The sequence below is a fragment of the Podarcis raffonei genome, chromosome W (genome assembly GCF_027172205.1).
Source record: "Podarcis raffonei isolate rPodRaf1 chromosome W, rPodRaf1.pri, whole genome shotgun sequence".
Lineage (NCBI taxonomy): Eukaryota > Metazoa > Chordata > Lepidosauria > Squamata > Lacertidae > Podarcis > Podarcis raffonei.
This window is the reverse complement of record NC_070620.1, coordinates 3,434,453-3,451,504: the sequence shown is the minus strand read 5'-3', so window position 1 is coordinate 3,451,504 and position 17,052 is coordinate 3,434,453. Positions and strand designations below refer to the sequence as shown.

The window sequence follows — 17,052 nt, the reverse complement described above, 5'->3', positions numbered from 1 at the left end:
TGCCTGGAGAGTGGCCAATTCCTCTGACTAGGCTTGATTCCTACATCTGGTAGCATAAGCCGATGGTTGCTGATCCATGGGAATCAGCATGAGAGGTTGATGGATCGTTTGTCATCCTCTGCACCAAAGAAGATAAGATAACGTCTGCGTGCAGCCAGAAGCTGAACAGACGGCTGGACACCGAGAGGGGGTGTTTCCCAAGCAACGGAGCCCCAAAAGGTATGCTGCATTTCAGGCTAAAAGTGTGAACGCAGATTGATTCATTTTCTGGTTCATGGGAGCTGCGTTTGGAAAAACAGCTCTGAAAGCAAAGGCTTGCATACCAGGAATTCTTGTGGTTGATAAGATTTCCTGTTCAAAGAAAGGTATGCACAGTTGCTAGGCAACGACCGTCAGTAAAGTGGAAAGCTACTGACAAAGGGGCTGGCTCAGTCAGAGCCTGGGAAGTGGAGTTGTTTTGGCTATCTTCGCTGCTGTGCAAGAACTTTGAGACAGCTTGCAGTTTGCCTGCCAGAGTAGGCAGTAAACAACCCAGAAAAGACTTTTGGATTTTACAGGCTCGAGAGTAAGAGCCGAGACTTGGATTCAAAAATGGATGCCAAGAAGGGGGGAGGTTTACCTTATCCACCTCCCCTGACTAATGACAATTATTCATCTTGGTCTGTAAAGATGAAGGCCCTGCTGCAGAATCAGAGGATCTTTGACGTGATTGAGAACCCCATCCCTGCAGCACCAACGCGAGGTTGGGAATCACAGGAAGTAAAGGACAGGGGGAGGGAGGAACGGAGTTCTAATTCCTCCACTGATGTTGCTACTGGAGAGAATGCTGTAGCTTTGAACGTTGTCCGATGTTACAATTGTGGACAGGCTGGGCATCTTCAGCGGAACTGTAAGAAGCCACGCCAGCCAAAAGGAGCTAAGGGCCGCTCAGCAAAGCCTGAGGCATTAGACAAAAGTCATACCAAGTCTACGGTGAAACCTGCAAAGGCTTTGATGTCGAAAGGAACCACGCCAGATGTTGAGAACGCGTTTGTAATCGACACGGGGTGCACTGTTCATATGTCCCCACACAGACAACTATTTTCAACGTTTACGAAGCAAAGCTTCACTGTGAAACAGGCCAACGGTCAGGAGCTGGAAGCGACCGGGATAGGGACTGTGTATCTTGTAAGTCTGAACTTGACTATAAACAATGTTTATTTGGTTCCTGAATTGAAGTTCAATCTGCTGAGTGTTTTGCAGATTGCAAAGAAAAGACTGAAACTGTCCTATGATGCTGAGAGCTGCAAGATCTTCAAAGATGGAGAGTTGTATCTTTCTGCCAGAGAGAAAGATGGACTGTATTTGTTGACTTATGAACAAAGTGATTACATGGAATGTAATTCATCTGAGTCTAACTTGATTTCTCTCGCAGGTGTGACCAAAACGGACACCAAGAAGGTGACCAGGGTCGACAGAGCATTTCAGCGGGTGTATGCTGATGTGATTGGTCCTCTAGCACCGTCTAGAGGCAATGCAAGATTTTATCTTGTGTGTGTGGATCATTTCTCTAATTTTGTCTGGATTTATGTGTTAAAGAAACCACAAGAAGCCTTAGAAAGGTTTCAGGAGTTTTGTGACAAGGTTGAAAATATGCATGATGCTAACATTGATTGTCTTTTCACAGATGAGAAGCAAATTTTTCTTTTACAGGATTTTCAGGAGTTCCTGCAGAAGAAAGGAATAAGACACAAGGTTGCTGTTTCAGCGGAAGCGTGGAACAGGGATGTCTGTGTACGGGTGAACAAAGAATTGCAAAGGGGATGAATGCGCAATTGCTTAGTTCACATCTGCCACATGAGTTCTGGGCGGAGTCGCTAATGTCGTATTGTTATACGTGGTTGAGAAAGGTTTCAAAAGAGTTGGGAAGTTCTCCTTTTGAGAAACTGTTCCATAGAAAACCTTCTGTTGCCCATTTCAAGGTTTTTGGGTCTCATGTGAGGACAGAAGCTCCAGGTGGAGTAAAGAATGCCAGAGGCATTTTTGTGGGATATGAAAAGGGTCTCTACAGAGTAATTTTGTCTGAATCTGGTCAGGTGATTCTCACAAAATTTCTAGAGAGTGCTCCTGAACAGGAGAGAGTGATAGTACACACATTTCCCACAGAGGACAATTCAGATGATGATGATGATTTTACAGATTACAGTGGTACTGAGAACGACAGTGATAGCTCAAAGAGCTCAGTTGACACTGTCATTGAAAGGAAATCTCACAAAATAGATAGACCTTCACAGGTGAAGGCAGAACCACTGTTTACCATTGGTACTGGTTCTCAACAGAGTCCAGAGGCTAAACCAGTGAGCAGAGAAGATCAGCACCTCATACGAAGGTCTGAGAGAGTTACAAAGGGTGTACCACCCAAGAGGTACTCAAAAGAGTTTGCTAACTTAGCTGTTGCATGTGTTGCTGTTGTACACAACCGAGGACAGGTTGAAGCTGTGTCTAAGTCAGAGACAAAGACGCAACAGAGAGTTGCTAGCCAAGGTAATGCAGATGCACTCATTCCTTGGAAGCCAGACAACCAGAGAGGTACACTGGGGAAACCAGTGGCGAGGAGTTCCAAGGGTGGAACTGTAACAACAGGGGAGTGTTATGTGTATAACAACTGTTTGTTTTCTTCTCTGGATCACGCTTTGCTCGCCGCAACACGCATTGATTCTTTGGGGGGAGGATGTTATGAAAAAGGAGCAATGCAGCAGCGAGCTCCAGATGGCTGGAAAGCCAAACAGCATGTTGATGCTAGGGACTGTACCGTGGGAACAAAGGAACAGTCTATTCACTGTACTGAGCACCGGATGTTAACTCAGAGTGTCATCTGACCTGTACTGGAAGTACAGGGGAGTTTTTCTCTCTCTGCTGTTGGTGTTAAGAGAGTGCAGACACGTTTCTCTGTACTGCTGGAAAGACAGAAATAAAGGCATGTAAATACATTTCTGTCTGTCTCCTTCCCCTCCCTGGGGATGGCAGGGGAGGAGTGGTGTGTTCTTCTCACGTTAGAGGAGGATCGCCGATTGAGATCTCGCCTGCTCTTGCCGGGAGTCGCAGACGGGGAGGTCAACAAGGAACTCAAGCCGGGTGCCTGAAGAGTGGCCAATTCCTCTGACTAGGCTTGATTCCTACAATTCTTCCAGTAGAGCGTTTGTTTTGGAAAAAGCTCGCACCAAGGCTTCTGAATACATTGTCCTGCAAGGTCAAATACTTGTTCCCATGGTTAATCTGTAACAGCTGTCAGTTCCCTGGAGTTAGTTACAGTTTCACAGACTCCCCCTAGGGGGAGAACTTAAATTTGTTCTTGCTACAAAGTTTCCTTTTTTGAGATACTTTGTCCATATATATTCCTTTAAAATGCGAAAGGGAGCAGTGGAATCGCTAAGTTTCTCTTCTTTTAGCTATCTGTCAAAAAGCACTTGTCTTTGGTCAATGGACACGTCAGTCCTGACACCCCGCTCCAGGATCAGGACGGAGGAAAATTACTTCCGTTTAGAATCACTTCAAAAATCACTTCAAAACTCACTTCAAACAGTCCAAAAAGAAAAAAATCACAATTTTAAATGTTGAAAGCCAACCTTATAAAGACGATTTTCTAAGCTTTAGTTTAAATTACCTTTGCTTTATTCTGTTTACAAAAGAACGGAAGGGTGACTTCCTGTTTAGCCCTTCCCGCTCCGTACCGAATTCAGATATATTTTTTAAAGTCCAGTTCTTCCCTACTCGCAAATCTTTGTTTGATATCCAATTGTGCAAATTCTGAGTACTCACGAGTGCTTATTTTAGAGTCCAAATTGTTCCAGGAAAAAGGCAGCACTCTCCGGCAACAGCTATGCAGCTTCGCTCCACGGAAATAGCAATTGACTCACAGGACCGCGCCACTTCCCCCTCTTCACTTCGGAGCCCGTTAGTGGGTTCCTTAGTGGGTTGGGGGGGCGCTAAGGGTGCCCGCCGAGTCCCATGGTCACAGGCTTCTTCCGCCTGTGATTTTGAAGGGGTCCCCGCTTCGCCGTAGCGGAAAAGACCCGTTTCCCGCAGAACCAGTCCCTCCAGTTCAGAGGGAGTCTGCCATTGCCGGTGGCGCCCCCCGGAAGTCTTACTGGGTTGTTTTTCACCTTTATTATGCATTTTGTGTTTTTATATTGCGATTTTTATGTTGTAACCAGTGTTTTTTTCTATTAAAAAAAATGTTTGGGGTACTCTCATTTTGACTCAAGAAAATCACCATTTTATAGTTCAAATCGGGGAAAATAAATGCAGTACAGTAAATGGACAAAAGTGCAAAGATTCACAAAATGTTTTGGGGTGTGCGTACCCCTGCATCCCCCCAGAAAAAAGCACTGGTTGTAACTGAGACCTGTGGGTATAGGGCGGTATAACAACGACAACAACAACAAGGTCTGCCCCTCACCTTCTCTTCTAGGTTCAGGCGACTGAGGGACATGGCAGCCCGCAAGAAGAAGGGGACCCGCAAAGTCCCCAAGAAGTCCAGGGTTGCTGTGGGTCCACGTGAGCAAATGCTTCCTTTTCATTTTGGAGCGTAAGGAGGGGTGGCCTTAATGCTCTAATCCTCAACTGTGGAAAATAAGTAGAAATGAACTAACCTGCCCCCATGTCCTTTCCTTCTTCTCTTGTTGCAGATGGTTCAGAGACTGGCAGGGTCTGGGCATCGCCTGTGGTTAGTATTTGAGAAAACAGCACAGTACATACGAAATCCCTCACCCCCCACCCCCCATCCCCCAGTGCTGTTTGTACCCCCATTTTGGCGGTCTCAGATTCAGAGAAGCCCTCCTGCCATGAACTGACATCCTGACTCTTGCCATTTCAGCAACTGGAGAAGGATGAGATGTTGCTCTGCTGCGGGCTGGCCACTTGCTCGGAGGCCCGCGCCAGAGAAAAGGACAGGTTGAGGTACTCCAAAAAGATGGCCGTCAAGGCAATTGCGGTGAGTGAGAGGTTGCATGAGGTATCCAGGGGTGAGGGGGGCAGGAGAGCTGGGGATGGGATTGGGGGGATGCTGGGCAGAAGGAAGGCCTGGTGGGGTCTGGCCAAGAGAAGGGTTGTGCAGGCATTTGGCATGAAATTGCCAATTCCTGCACTGAGTTTGGGGTTGGAGGAATCCACCTGATGTCCGTAGGGAACTGACGTTTCCCCCCTCCGCCCTCTGTTCTCTATCAGGATCTCATGGGACGGATTGCGTGCTTTACACAGCCTGAATTGGCCCTTGCTATGGCGCTGGAAGCCCTTTACCAACTGAGGTATACCGGGTTTTTTGAGCTTAACGAGGAGCTGGCGGGGGGGCGGGGAGGGGAGCAGAATGTGGAAAGGTGTTACCAGACCTTGCCACTGCAGTGAATTAGATTGGAAGAATTGCTTACAATTTCTTGGGTTTCTTGCGTTCAAAAAGCTTTCTTTATGCAGCAACTATTTACAGGATGAGTGGAGATGTGAGAGAGAAAATAGAAGATATGTTGTCTAGAGATGACTGCGAAATGGCTCAGCTTTTAGGGGTGGGATTAACTAAGATCTAGAGGCTTGCAACCAAGTGCCAGGTAGACTGCCACATAAACAGTGTCCTCGTGTGTTTATTTTAATTTTACCTTTATTCATTTTCACCCTGTAAAATTTATACGCTGCTTGATTGTCAAAAGTGGTTTAAGCTAACACATGCATTCACTAGAACTTCAAGAGAATGACATGTATTTGATGCTCCCCCCCCCCCAATATGAGGAAGACTCCAAGGAGACAGAGTCTAAAAAGGTTTCCCTCCTTCTCTCCAGCCTCATGAAGCCCAAATTACCACTGAAGCTCCACAGCCTGATTGTGCATGCAGCCTTTGCGGCGGTTATTGAGGTCAAAACTGAGCCCGACAAGCAGGTAAGTTGTTAGCCTTGAAATTTGACTTCTGTAGTTGTTGTTTCTTCTTCACATGCTTTAAGCATTGCTCCCATTGCTCAACATCTGATCTCTCTTTCCCCTGCTTGGCGCATCCTCTCCCTCATTGCCATTGCCTGCAGGAGTTAGAGGAACGTTATACTCTGATGCTGGGAGGCCTCCTCTGGGAGGCCCCAAGCACTAAGACCCTGAACTTGCTGATGAATGTAAGTATCTTGATGGCCTCAGTGGCTGTTTGACCTAGAAAGCTTTCATGGAGTAGCCGCCACCTAGCAGTGCACCTCTTGGGCCCTTCCCCTCTTGTAAGGCAAGCTGGCCACATGGACGAGCCAGCAAAGGCCCACTTGCCCAGACAGCCAAAGGAGGGCCTTGGATGCAGAGCTACAATTTGGGGCTGGAGGACATTGCCATTTTAGAACAGAAACGGATCTCTCTCTGAGAGTGTAAAGGGCTTCACAGTGGTCTGCCTCTTTCCCCCAGACCAGCCTCCTGATTCTGAGGTCCCCTTTCCTCCCACAGGAACTGAGAGGTTACACAACAAGTGCGATTGCAGCGGAGAGGCAACTGGCAGCCAGTGGCATTAGCTGGCTGATGTCCTGTGCAAGAAGGCTCAGTTGCCTGAAGGTAAGTGTCTCACCTTTGGCACCTTCACAGCCCCAAGAGGCTCCCAGAGTGGCTTGTGAAAGGATTCCCACAGGAGGAATCACAGTCTGGTATCAGGCGCACAACACAATGTGTGTCCCTGGGATGCCGGACAAGGCTGGAGATATTTCCTGCCCTCTTCCTTGATCTTACACTTCCACCTTGGGGCCAGGCAATAGAACTCACTCATCCCATGATGGAAGCAAGTCTTCCCTGGCTTGGGTCTGCTTCCATGTTCTCTTGCACCCATTATTATTTTTTTTTGGGGGGGAGGGTTTAGGATCAGATCAGTCATCTGATCCAGTACGGTTTTTTCTTTTCTCTACAGCATGCTCTCGTCCCTCTGGAGCTGGCTCACTTCTGTCCCAAAGAAGGTAACACCCACAGCCTGGGGACATGGCTTTTTAAATTGTTGCTTTTTAAATTGTCCTTGTAAAGCACTTCCGGGTTGGCGCCATCGCCGAATGGCGGACTCCCTCCGAGCTCCGGAGGGAGCCTGCTCGGCAGGGGCTGGGTCCTACCGCATCGGCGACGCGGGGACCCTTAAAAACCACGGCCACGGAGGCCGTGGACATGGAGACTCGGCTGGCACTGCTAGCGCCCTCCCGACTCGTGAAGGAGCCTTTTTAAAGGCTACGGATCGGGTGCCGGGGAGAAGCGTGGTGCTTTGAGTCCTCTGCTATCCCTGCCGAGCGAAGCCGCATGCCATCCGGCGGAGAGCGCTGACTTCTTCCATTGAGAATTCGGATTTGTAACAACAACCCGTGAGTAATTTGGAAACCGGGTTTAAAAGGAGAAAAAAAGAATTTTTTTTTCGGATTTGATACGAGCGGGGGGGGGATCCAAAAAGGAAGTCAGTCCCCCTCCCTACTGTAAACCTTCCAAAACAAGGACTGGGAAACCAAGGTCCAAAAAGAATTGAATTGCTGATAAGAACTAAGAATTCCACGATGGGAAACTACAAGAACTGTGCTGGAGGAAGAATTGAGGGAGAAGGAAAACGTAACCCCCCCCCTGGGAACCGGGGTGATTGAGGAGCGAGCCTGGCGAAAAGCGAAGGAGATTTTGACAGCTGTCAAAGTAGCTGTCAAAGTCCGAAATTTAAAGAGGACTTGATTATGAGGACTTTGCTGGTTAATTTTGCTACAATTTGTTACAATTTGTCAAAACTTGGATATAAAATGGCGAAAACATGGATAACAATCGGACTTTTGGACTAGAGAAAACAAAGTTACAACAATCCCCCTAGAGGAGTTTCGGGACATTACAAAGAAGGTCGTAAGTGGAAAAATACCATTGGAATTCTACAGGACTGGTTATCTTCTGGGAAAGCTGCGAAACGGAAACAATATTGTGTCTACAGGGTGTTTAGCTAAACAATAGAATTTTCTATTGAAGAAAGGAAGGGACTGAACGTATGTTTTTGTTCCTGAATAACAATAATCCCTGCAGACCTACTAAACTTCTGAATTAGAACGTTTTGGCAGCGGAACAAGAGGAAACTGGACTACAACTTGGAAAGAACAATGGGGGGAGCTTTATTAAAGATTGGAAATTAAATGGTTTAAAAATAACTTTAAAAATAATTATAAAAAGAAAAAAGCCAGCAAGGAATCGGGGGGAAAAGGTGATTTATGGACTTTAAGAATTCCAGGCAGACAATATGGATTAGTGGTCAGGGGGAAATTAAACCGGGGACGGGGGGGGGAGAACTAGAATCCAAAGGCTTGTCAACTATTTTTTGAATTGGCTTTTTTTCATTTACTATACTTTTTATTTCTTGTTTCTTATTTCTTTATTGTGTGAGGTGTCTTTATCACTAAAAAAAAAGGGGAAATTGTGGAATGGAAAGGGGGTGGGCCCTGGGGAGAGAACTCTTGTCTTTTATTAAGGGTACTGGTGAGGACTGAATAATTTTAAATTTAAATTTGAATAATGGTTTAAACAAATTAAGTTTTAATTAGAACTGAGAACTTGTGGAGCCAACAATATGATAGGGGAATATGGTAGGGGTGGGGGAAGGAGGGAGTCCCGGAAAGAGGGTGTTTGAAAAGAAGGCTTTGAATGTATTCTATTCTTTTTCTTTCTGTATCTCTGAAAATCTTAATAAATATTATTTAAAAAAAAAAAAAAATTAAATTGTCCTTGTAAAGGAAAGTTTTCTGCTAATGTTGATTGTATTCTGAATTGCTTCAAGAAGCCTCATAGCAATGAATACTATTAAGAGTAATAATTATTTTACCTGCCTTAATTATAATAAAGCATTGACATGCATATTTTAAATTAGCGGTTAAGGTCTTAAACTACACATTTTAGTAGTTTCACATCTGTATTCTTTACTGTGTTCTAGCTTATAGATTTTGATTTTAACCTACATATATATGAGAGCCAGTGTGGTGTAGTGGTTAAGAGCGGTAGTCTTGTAATCTGGGGAACCGGGTTCGCGTCTCCGCTCCTCCACATGCAGCTGCTGGGTGACCTTGGGCCAGTCACACTTCTCTGAAGTCTCTCAGCCCCACTCACCTCACAGAGTGTTTGTTGGGGGAGGGAGGGAAAGGAGAATGTTAGCCGCTTTGAGACTCCTTAGGGTAGTGATAAAGCGGGATATCAAATCCAAACTCTTCTTCTTCTTCTTCTACATGTTCTCTATCTCTGTATAAGTCCATATTCTGGTTTGTGACTGTAATAAATTGATTCGTTCATTCAATAAAGCTTCGGTGGTTTTGAAATTCAGTAAATTGTCTCTGCCTCCATTTTTTGGTATTGAGGGAAACACTCTATAAAATAATCAGAAAACATCAGGCTTGTAGTCAACATCAGTCCTTTCCACAGCAGACCTATTTAAATTGATGGGCACAAATTACGTGGCTGTGTTGATTTTGATGCATCTCTTCTGAGTAAAACTCAGTTGACTACTCCTCACAGGATATCACGGAATTGTAGAGTTGGAAGGGACCACAAGAGTCATCTAGTCCACCCCCTGCAATGCAGGAATATTTTGCCCAACGTGGGGCTCAAACCCACGACCCTGAGATGCAGAGTCTCACACTCTACTGACTGAGCTAGGGGCAGATATCTTGTTTGATAAATGTGTCCCTTGGAAACATTTTGGTTTTATCCTCTCTGCAGGAGTTGCTATGCCTGATCATTCCACCTAGTTCTGTCGAAAGAGAGGTGGGGGTTGTTTTCTGATTTCTTAATTGTGAATATTTGGGGGGGAGGGGAGGCATGGGTGGAAAGGAGATACTCAGATGGACCAGAGTGAAATGGGGGCTTCGGGATGGCTTGGGGAATTCTCAAAGTGTCACATCCAAACCAAAACTCTGGGTTGTTGGATGCCCCTGCCTTCTGTCATCATTTGAGCTTTCCTCTGCTTCCCTTTCAAGCTGCTGTCTGGAAGGAGGCCAAAGCCCACTTAAACATAAGAATGATTATAAGAAAGCATTCATTCAGCAGCCAGAGTTGAATGAAGACGATGTGCTAGGAGGAGAATGAGCTAATTAAACCATTCTGCAACACACACACACACACACACACACCAGCATAGCTTCAACGTTTAGCACAAAAAGTCTTCAGCCAGATGTCATGCAACCCTTTGGCAGGGGCAACTTATCATTTTATTGATTTTCCATAACAAAGAATTAAAAAGGCGGACAATCTTGCAAAGGAGTGTTGCCATTTAAACTGCTGGTATGACGTAGGAACCCGAACAAAGAGAAGGAACCAACTACCCAGAGTCTGCTTCCGATTGCCCTTGTTCTCCACCTCCCTCTATCCTAATCAGCCGCAAACAAGAGTTCAGATTTGAAAGCCTTGTTATCACCTCATTCCCTTCAATTAGCCAGCTGCTCTGGCAGATGACATCAGTTCCTTCCCGCTCCCAATATTCCTGCTCCTAACCTGGTTAGCCATAGCCCGGAAGCTGAATCTCAGGGGAACGCCTTTGGGCTGGGAAGGGCTCATCTTTTCTGGGCCTCTTTTCCCCCTCCGGAAGGGATGCTTGGCTCCTGGCCTGTGAAATGCGCTCAAAATGTAAAGTTGCCTTCTTTCCAGGGAGCCAAGGAAGAAGGGGGGAATCTGAAATACCTCCAAACCTTCCCACGTCAGAGATGCAGGAGTTGCGTCACCTCCAACTTCCTCAGGGATGAAGCAGCTACGAAAAACGAAGCATCCCACCTGGGCACGGTTTCTGAGAGAGCAACAGCAGAAGACCCAGACTCTGGCAAGATGAGCATTTGCCCAGTGGATTCTGGCCGCTCCATGAGGGCAGACAAGGGATGGCTGCGATGGCCGCATGCCCCTTCCCACTCCATCTCAGATACAAAACACATTGGCTCTGCCACTCCTTGGCTCTGGCGCCACCTACTGTTGGCCTCCTTGCCTTCCACCCTCCCAGTCCCAATGAGCACCATCCACCCCTGGTCCAGAGGCGCAGAGCAGTAGTTAGGTGATCTTGCGCCCCGGCAGAACCGTCCAGATTGCGCCCCCAGCCATGGCCAAGTTAGCTCTTCTTTCTGCCTCTCCTCCAACCCCCCCTCCACCCATTCAATTCACCCTGGAAGTACAAGTATCGAAAAGTAAAATGTTAGAGGTTTTCCCTCCCCCCCCCCATAGCAATATAATTGGATTCAGCTAGCTGGTCAGTCTACTTTCGGTTTCACTCCTGGCTCCTTGTTAAATTAATACTGCATCAGAAACCTCCCAAGCAGATATCCAAAGTTCTTTGGCATTAATGAGATGTCTCTTCTAGTCCAGGGGAGTCTTTTGATCTTCTTCCAGGAAACCAAGAGTGCAACTTTTTTTAGTCTCCCTTGCTTTCCTGGTGACCTTCAGCTTAAAGACAAACTGCTCTGGAGTGAGAAAAACCCATCACACTCAAAAAGCCCAGCTGGAGGGACCTGGAAGTGTGAGGGAAAGAGCAATTTTGTAGTGGGTTTGTTGCACAGGAGCACCAAGTTCACTAACTGGCTGATTCAGATTGAATCCCATTCAAAAAGAGTGCAATGGTGTGTATTTCAGCCAGCCATCCGGCTGCTGCAACTATTCCCTGGGTGCCACCACACTGTCCTGTCTGTGTGTTTGGAAGGGAATGGGAGCTATGGAGGAATTCCGGGTTGGTGCCTCTGGTAATGGCGGAATTCCTCTGATCGGGAGGAATTTGCCCCGTGGGAATCTGGGTCTGGCCTCCACGTTGAAAGTGGAGACCTGCAAAAAATCACAGGCGGGAGAAGCCTGTGAGCGTGGGATTTGGCGGGCACCTTTTGCGCCTCCCCTACTCACGGGGAAACCCGGTTTTGGGGGGTCCGGAGCGACGTGGGGTGAGCGGCGCGGTGCTTTGAGTCGTCTGCTTCTTCCACGGAGCGAAGCCGCATAGCTGTTGCTAGAGAGCACTGACTTTTTCCTGTGGAAAATTTGATTTCAAAGTAACTACCCGTGAGTAGAGCTGAAGCGGGAGAATTGGATTTTTAAATGCTTATTTTGGTATCGAAACGGGGAGGTTCAATACAGGAAGCCCGCCTTCCCCCTTTTGTAAATAGACTGAAGCAATGAGGCTGCAAGCTGAAGTCCTGGAAAGCCTTTCGTAAAAGACTAAATTTCCATCGGTAAAGAACATTAACCCCCCCCCTTGGAGGCAGGAGAAAAGGGTGGGGAGTTGTGGACTGAGTATGCCTGTAGGAGAGAGCGAAGAGAGTTAAAATACCACCGCTCTGACCCTGGAAACGGGCTGCTAGCAGGATTGACGTCTTTTGGAATGTTCATTGACAGTATTTAGAACGTTCATTGACAGTTGGCTAAATAAGAGAAATACATTGTTTCTACGGTCTCCGGCTGCTTTTAAAAAGGAGTAAAAGTAACTGAAAACTGAAACTAACTTTGGATTGTTTGAACTGTGTTTAAAAGGATACATTACTGACTTCCGGGTTGGCGCCATCGGTAATGGCGGATTCCCTCTGACTCTGAGGGACCAGCTCTGCGGGAATCGGGTCTGTACCGCTACGGCGAAGTGGGGACCCTTCAAAAATCACAGGCGGGTGAAGGCTGTGAGCGTGGGACTCAGCGGGCACCTTTCGCGCCCCCCCAATTTGCAAAGGAACCCAACTACGGGCTCCGGAGCGAAGCGGGGCGAGCGGCACGGTGCTGTGAGTCAACTGCTTCTTCCGCAGAGTGAAGCCGCACAGCCGTTACCGGAGAGCGCTGACTTTTTCCTGTGACAATCCGGCCACAAAAGCAACTACCCGTGAGTAGGATAAAATTGGAAATAAAGGAAGGGGGGAAAAGGCTTAATTCGGCACCGAAGCGGGGAGGCACAAACAGGAAGTCCGCCTTCCGTTTCTTGTAAATAGACTAAAGAAAAGAGGCTGTAAGCTAAAGACCTGGAAAGTCGATTGGGAAGGACTACAATCCTAACATCAAAATAAGTGATTTCCCCCCTTGGCTGCAGGAGAGGAGGGGGGAAAGGTTTGAACTATATTTTCCTGCAAAAAGAGAGGCAAGGAAATAAAAATCCACCGCCTAAAACCTGGGAACGGGCTGCCAATGGACAATAAGACTGCCGTTTTGTGAAATGTGCTGTTTGTGAATAGAGTACTTTTTGACAGCTAATTCTGCTTTTTTTTTTTTTTTTAAAAAAAGATATTTATTGAAATTTTCTTTTTTTTTCTTAAGAGTGCTGTGGTTTGTTTTTTTTAAAAAAATATATTTATTGAAATTTTCAAAAAAAAATTAAAAAAGAAAGACAAAAAAGAGAAAAGAGAGAAAAAAGAAGAAGAAAAAGGAACAATTAAAAAAGTTTACATTTCCATAACCAATTTCCTTGACTTCCCCACACCTGCCCTTCTTGTATTCCAATTCCAATTTTTAGCTCAGCAAATTCTTGTCCCCACACTTTGCCTTATTTTCTCTAATTCATTTTAATTAACCAATTTTAACTTATAAACCTCAATCTTTATATATCAATACTTATTCTTAAAAGACTTTTCCTAAATTCGCCCCATCAATTTAATTAACCCATTTTAACTTAAAAACCTCAATCTTTATACGTCAACACTTATTCTTAACAATCTTTTTCTAAGGTCGGCCCCAATTCCCTTCCCCGAAATCCCCATTTTTATGTTAGTGGCAAAACCAACTTAATTAAAACAAAATATATTTATACACCCTTTGGATTCCCAAAGCCCCACCAAAGCCCCAGCTCCTCCTTCTTTTTCCTTCAGATCATCATGTTCCTCTTTAAACACATTCTCAGATGACTCAAATTTCTTTTCTTGTTTGGCTGTAAGGATTTTTAGATCAACAACAAAGCTTCCCTGTTCATCTGCAGGAACTTGAATCATATCCCTTCCAGGCTCAGCAAATTTATTTACTGTTCCCTTCAGTATTGTAACGTTCACAGTCAAAACATCCGTCTGTTCCTGCAGTTTTCCCAGGAGAGAGAAGGTCTTCTCCAGTTCAGCCAGTATTTTTCCACTTACAGCCATTTTTGTAATGTCCTGAACGCCCTCTAGAGGGATTCTAGTTTCTTAATGTCTTCCAATTCCCACCCAAAAGCCAAGTTAGCCTTTTCTTCTTTATTTTAACAGTTTGTTACCAAATTGTAGCGAATATAACCAGCAAAGTCAGCAAAAACAAAGTTTCCCTTTTCTTCCAACTTTGACAGCTAGTTTGACAGCTGTCAAAGTCTTTATGTCTCTTCCGCAGGCTCTCCCACCGATCGCTCCCGGGTCTTGGGGGAGGGGTGAATTCCGTTCTCAATGTTAGCTCTTATCCTCCAGCACAATCACTTAAATTGCCCCAACGTAAAGTTAATTGCTTTTCTCCACAAAGAAGAAAGATATTCTCACAACCTTAGTAATAAAATCCTTGCTTTACGATGTTTACAAGGCGGGTAGGCGGACTTCCTCTTAGCACCTTACCCGGTCGTGCCTAATTCCCAAAGAAAATTTCCCTTTTAAGTCCAATTACCGTGTTACTCACGGGTCATTACTTTTAATCCAAATGTTCAGAGGAAGAAGTTAGCGCTCTCCGTCCATGGCATGCGGCTTCACTCAGCAGGGGAAGCAGTCGACTCACAGCACCAGGCCGCTCTCCGTCCCCCGTTCCAGAGCCTTTAAAAAGGCTCCTTTGCGGGTCGGGGGGGGGCGCAAATGGTGCCCGCCGAGTCACCAGGTCCACAGGCTTCAGCGCCTGTGGTTTCTAAGGGTCCCCGCGTCGCCGCCGCGGCAGAACCCGACCCCTGTTGAGCCGATTCCCTCTGGAGCTCGGAGGGAATCCGCCATTAGACGATGGCGCCAACCCGGAAGTCCTATTTATTGAAATTTTCAACTTTAATACATTAAAAAAGAATCAAAAAAGAAAAAACAAAAAAGTTTAAAAACAAATAAAGTTCACACTCCTTATTTTTTAATAACATATTTCCCTGACTTCCCCACACCTCCCCTTCTTATATTCCAATTCAAATTGTTAGTTCAGCAAGTTCTTATCCCTAATTTTTGACCTTTTTCTATTTGGTTCATTTTAAAGAACCAATTTTGCCTTATCCAAACTTAAACATCAATACTTATACATCAATACTCATTCTTAGAACATTTTTCTAAAGTCGACCCAAATTCCCTTCCACGAATTCCCCAATTTTCATACAAATAACAAATCAAAGTAAAAACAAAACAGATTGTAATTATGCATCCTTTGGATTCCCAAACTCCACCCCCCCTTTCCCGGTTTCAATCCCCAACAAATGTCCATCAGTCTTAGTCTACTATCAGCCTGGAGATCTCACGTCCGAGGCTCTTAATTCTCTCTCAATTCCTCTCTGCCAGTTTTTTTGATAGTCCTTAATATTAAACACCAGATCTCGGAGGAGCTCTGGCCCAACGGGATCCATGTTTCTTCCAGCCAGACCTCCATACTTAAAAGTGGAGCCCGAATCTTGTTTCTTACTCCTTTCAAGTCCAAATGTCCCCAAAGCTCCAACTTCCACCTTAAACAAATTTGTAATCCTTGGGTCTTCAGATCTCCACATAAGGAGATCTCTCCATTCTTCAATCTCCAATTCAGACCAAATTTTCGACATCAAGTTCTTATTTTCCTTTGTAGCCATCATGTCAGGCCTCTGGCTCTCCTTTGGCATCTGCAAAGTTACAGCTCCTCCTTCCTTTTCCTCAGGAACAACATGTATCTCCTTCTCCACACTCACAAAGCTCTCAAGTTTCTCTTTTTGCCCAGCTGCATGGACTTCCTGAATCAAATCCTTATCAAATTCAGTGGTGTTGTTTACTGTTAAGTCCAGAGTTGCAACATTTGTAGCCAAAACATCAATTTGGCCTTGTAACTTTCCCAAGAGAACAAAAACTCTGTCCAATGCGGCTTGAATTTTTCCTCCTCCAACCATTCTTGTAATGTCCCAAATCCCCCTCTAGAGGGATTTTGGTAACTTAATATTCCTTCCAGTTCAAATCCAAAAATCAAGTTAGTTTGTAACAGTTCTTCCTTGTTTTCAACAAATTATGACCAAATTGTAACAAATATAACCAGCAGAAGCAACAGAAACAAAGTTCTCTTTTCCCGTCTTGACAGCTGATTTAACAGCTGTCAAACTCTTCAATACCTCATCAACAGGCTCTCTCGCGGAGCACTCCCGGGTCCGGGGGAGGGTGGCACTTCAGCTCCCAAGATTAGCTTTTTATCCTCCAGTAAGTTTTCTTATACTGCCAAATCCTGAAATTAATGTCTTTTACCAAGTAAAAAGGAAGGAGTTCTCTCGACCTTAGTTAGCAGGTCCTTGCTTTGGATTATTTACAAGACAGGGAGACGGGCTTCCTGTTTGCGCCTTCCCCGATCGTGCCTAATTCAAAAATTTTTTTTCTTTACAATTCCAATTTCCGTACTGCTCACGGGTTGTTGCTTTCTTTAAAGTCCAATTGCTTACAAGAAGAAGTCGGCGCTCTCTGACCATGGCAATGCGGCTTCACTCTGCAGGAGAAGCAGTCGACTCTCAGCACCGCGCCGCTCACGCCGTCCCCCGTTCCGAATGTCGGATTGCAAGCCACCAGAGCCAGTCCCAGCTCTTAGTCCAGAGGAATTTGGCCACCGTCCAGGTGCCCGGCTTGAATCCTTATTGACCTCCCCTGCCAGCGACTCCCGGCAGGATCAAGGGAGGTCTCCCTCGGCGATTCTTCCCAACGTGAAAGAAGAACACACCATTCCTCCCACTCCTCTCCCAGGGAGGGGGAAAGAGACAGACAGAAATATATTTACATGTCTTTATTCCTGTCTTTCACCAGTACAGAGAAAACATGTCTGTACACTCTGATTCCCAACTGCAGAGAGAGAATAACTCCACCCATGTACTTCCAGTACAGGGTCATGTGTCACTCTGAGCTAACATCCGGCTCTCAGAGCACTTTACAGACTGTCCCTGGTTCCCACGGTACAATCCAATAACATCAGCTTCCTGTTTACCATTCCAGCCACCTGGAGCTCGCTTCTGCA

General features: G+C 45.7%; 1 non-coding gene and 1 pseudogene across 1 annotated transcript; one reads left to right on the top strand and one right to left on the bottom strand.

The window, feature by feature from the left end:
* LOC128406111 (inositol polyphosphate 5-phosphatase OCRL-like) overlaps positions 1-17,052 on the top strand; it is a 108,729-nt pseudogene that overhangs the window by 27,418 nt on the left and 64,259 nt on the right.
* TRNAQ-CUG (transfer RNA glutamine (anticodon CUG)) lies at positions 9,564-9,634 on the bottom strand. The gene has a single exon. It is a non-coding gene; the product is annotated as a tRNA-Gln (tRNA).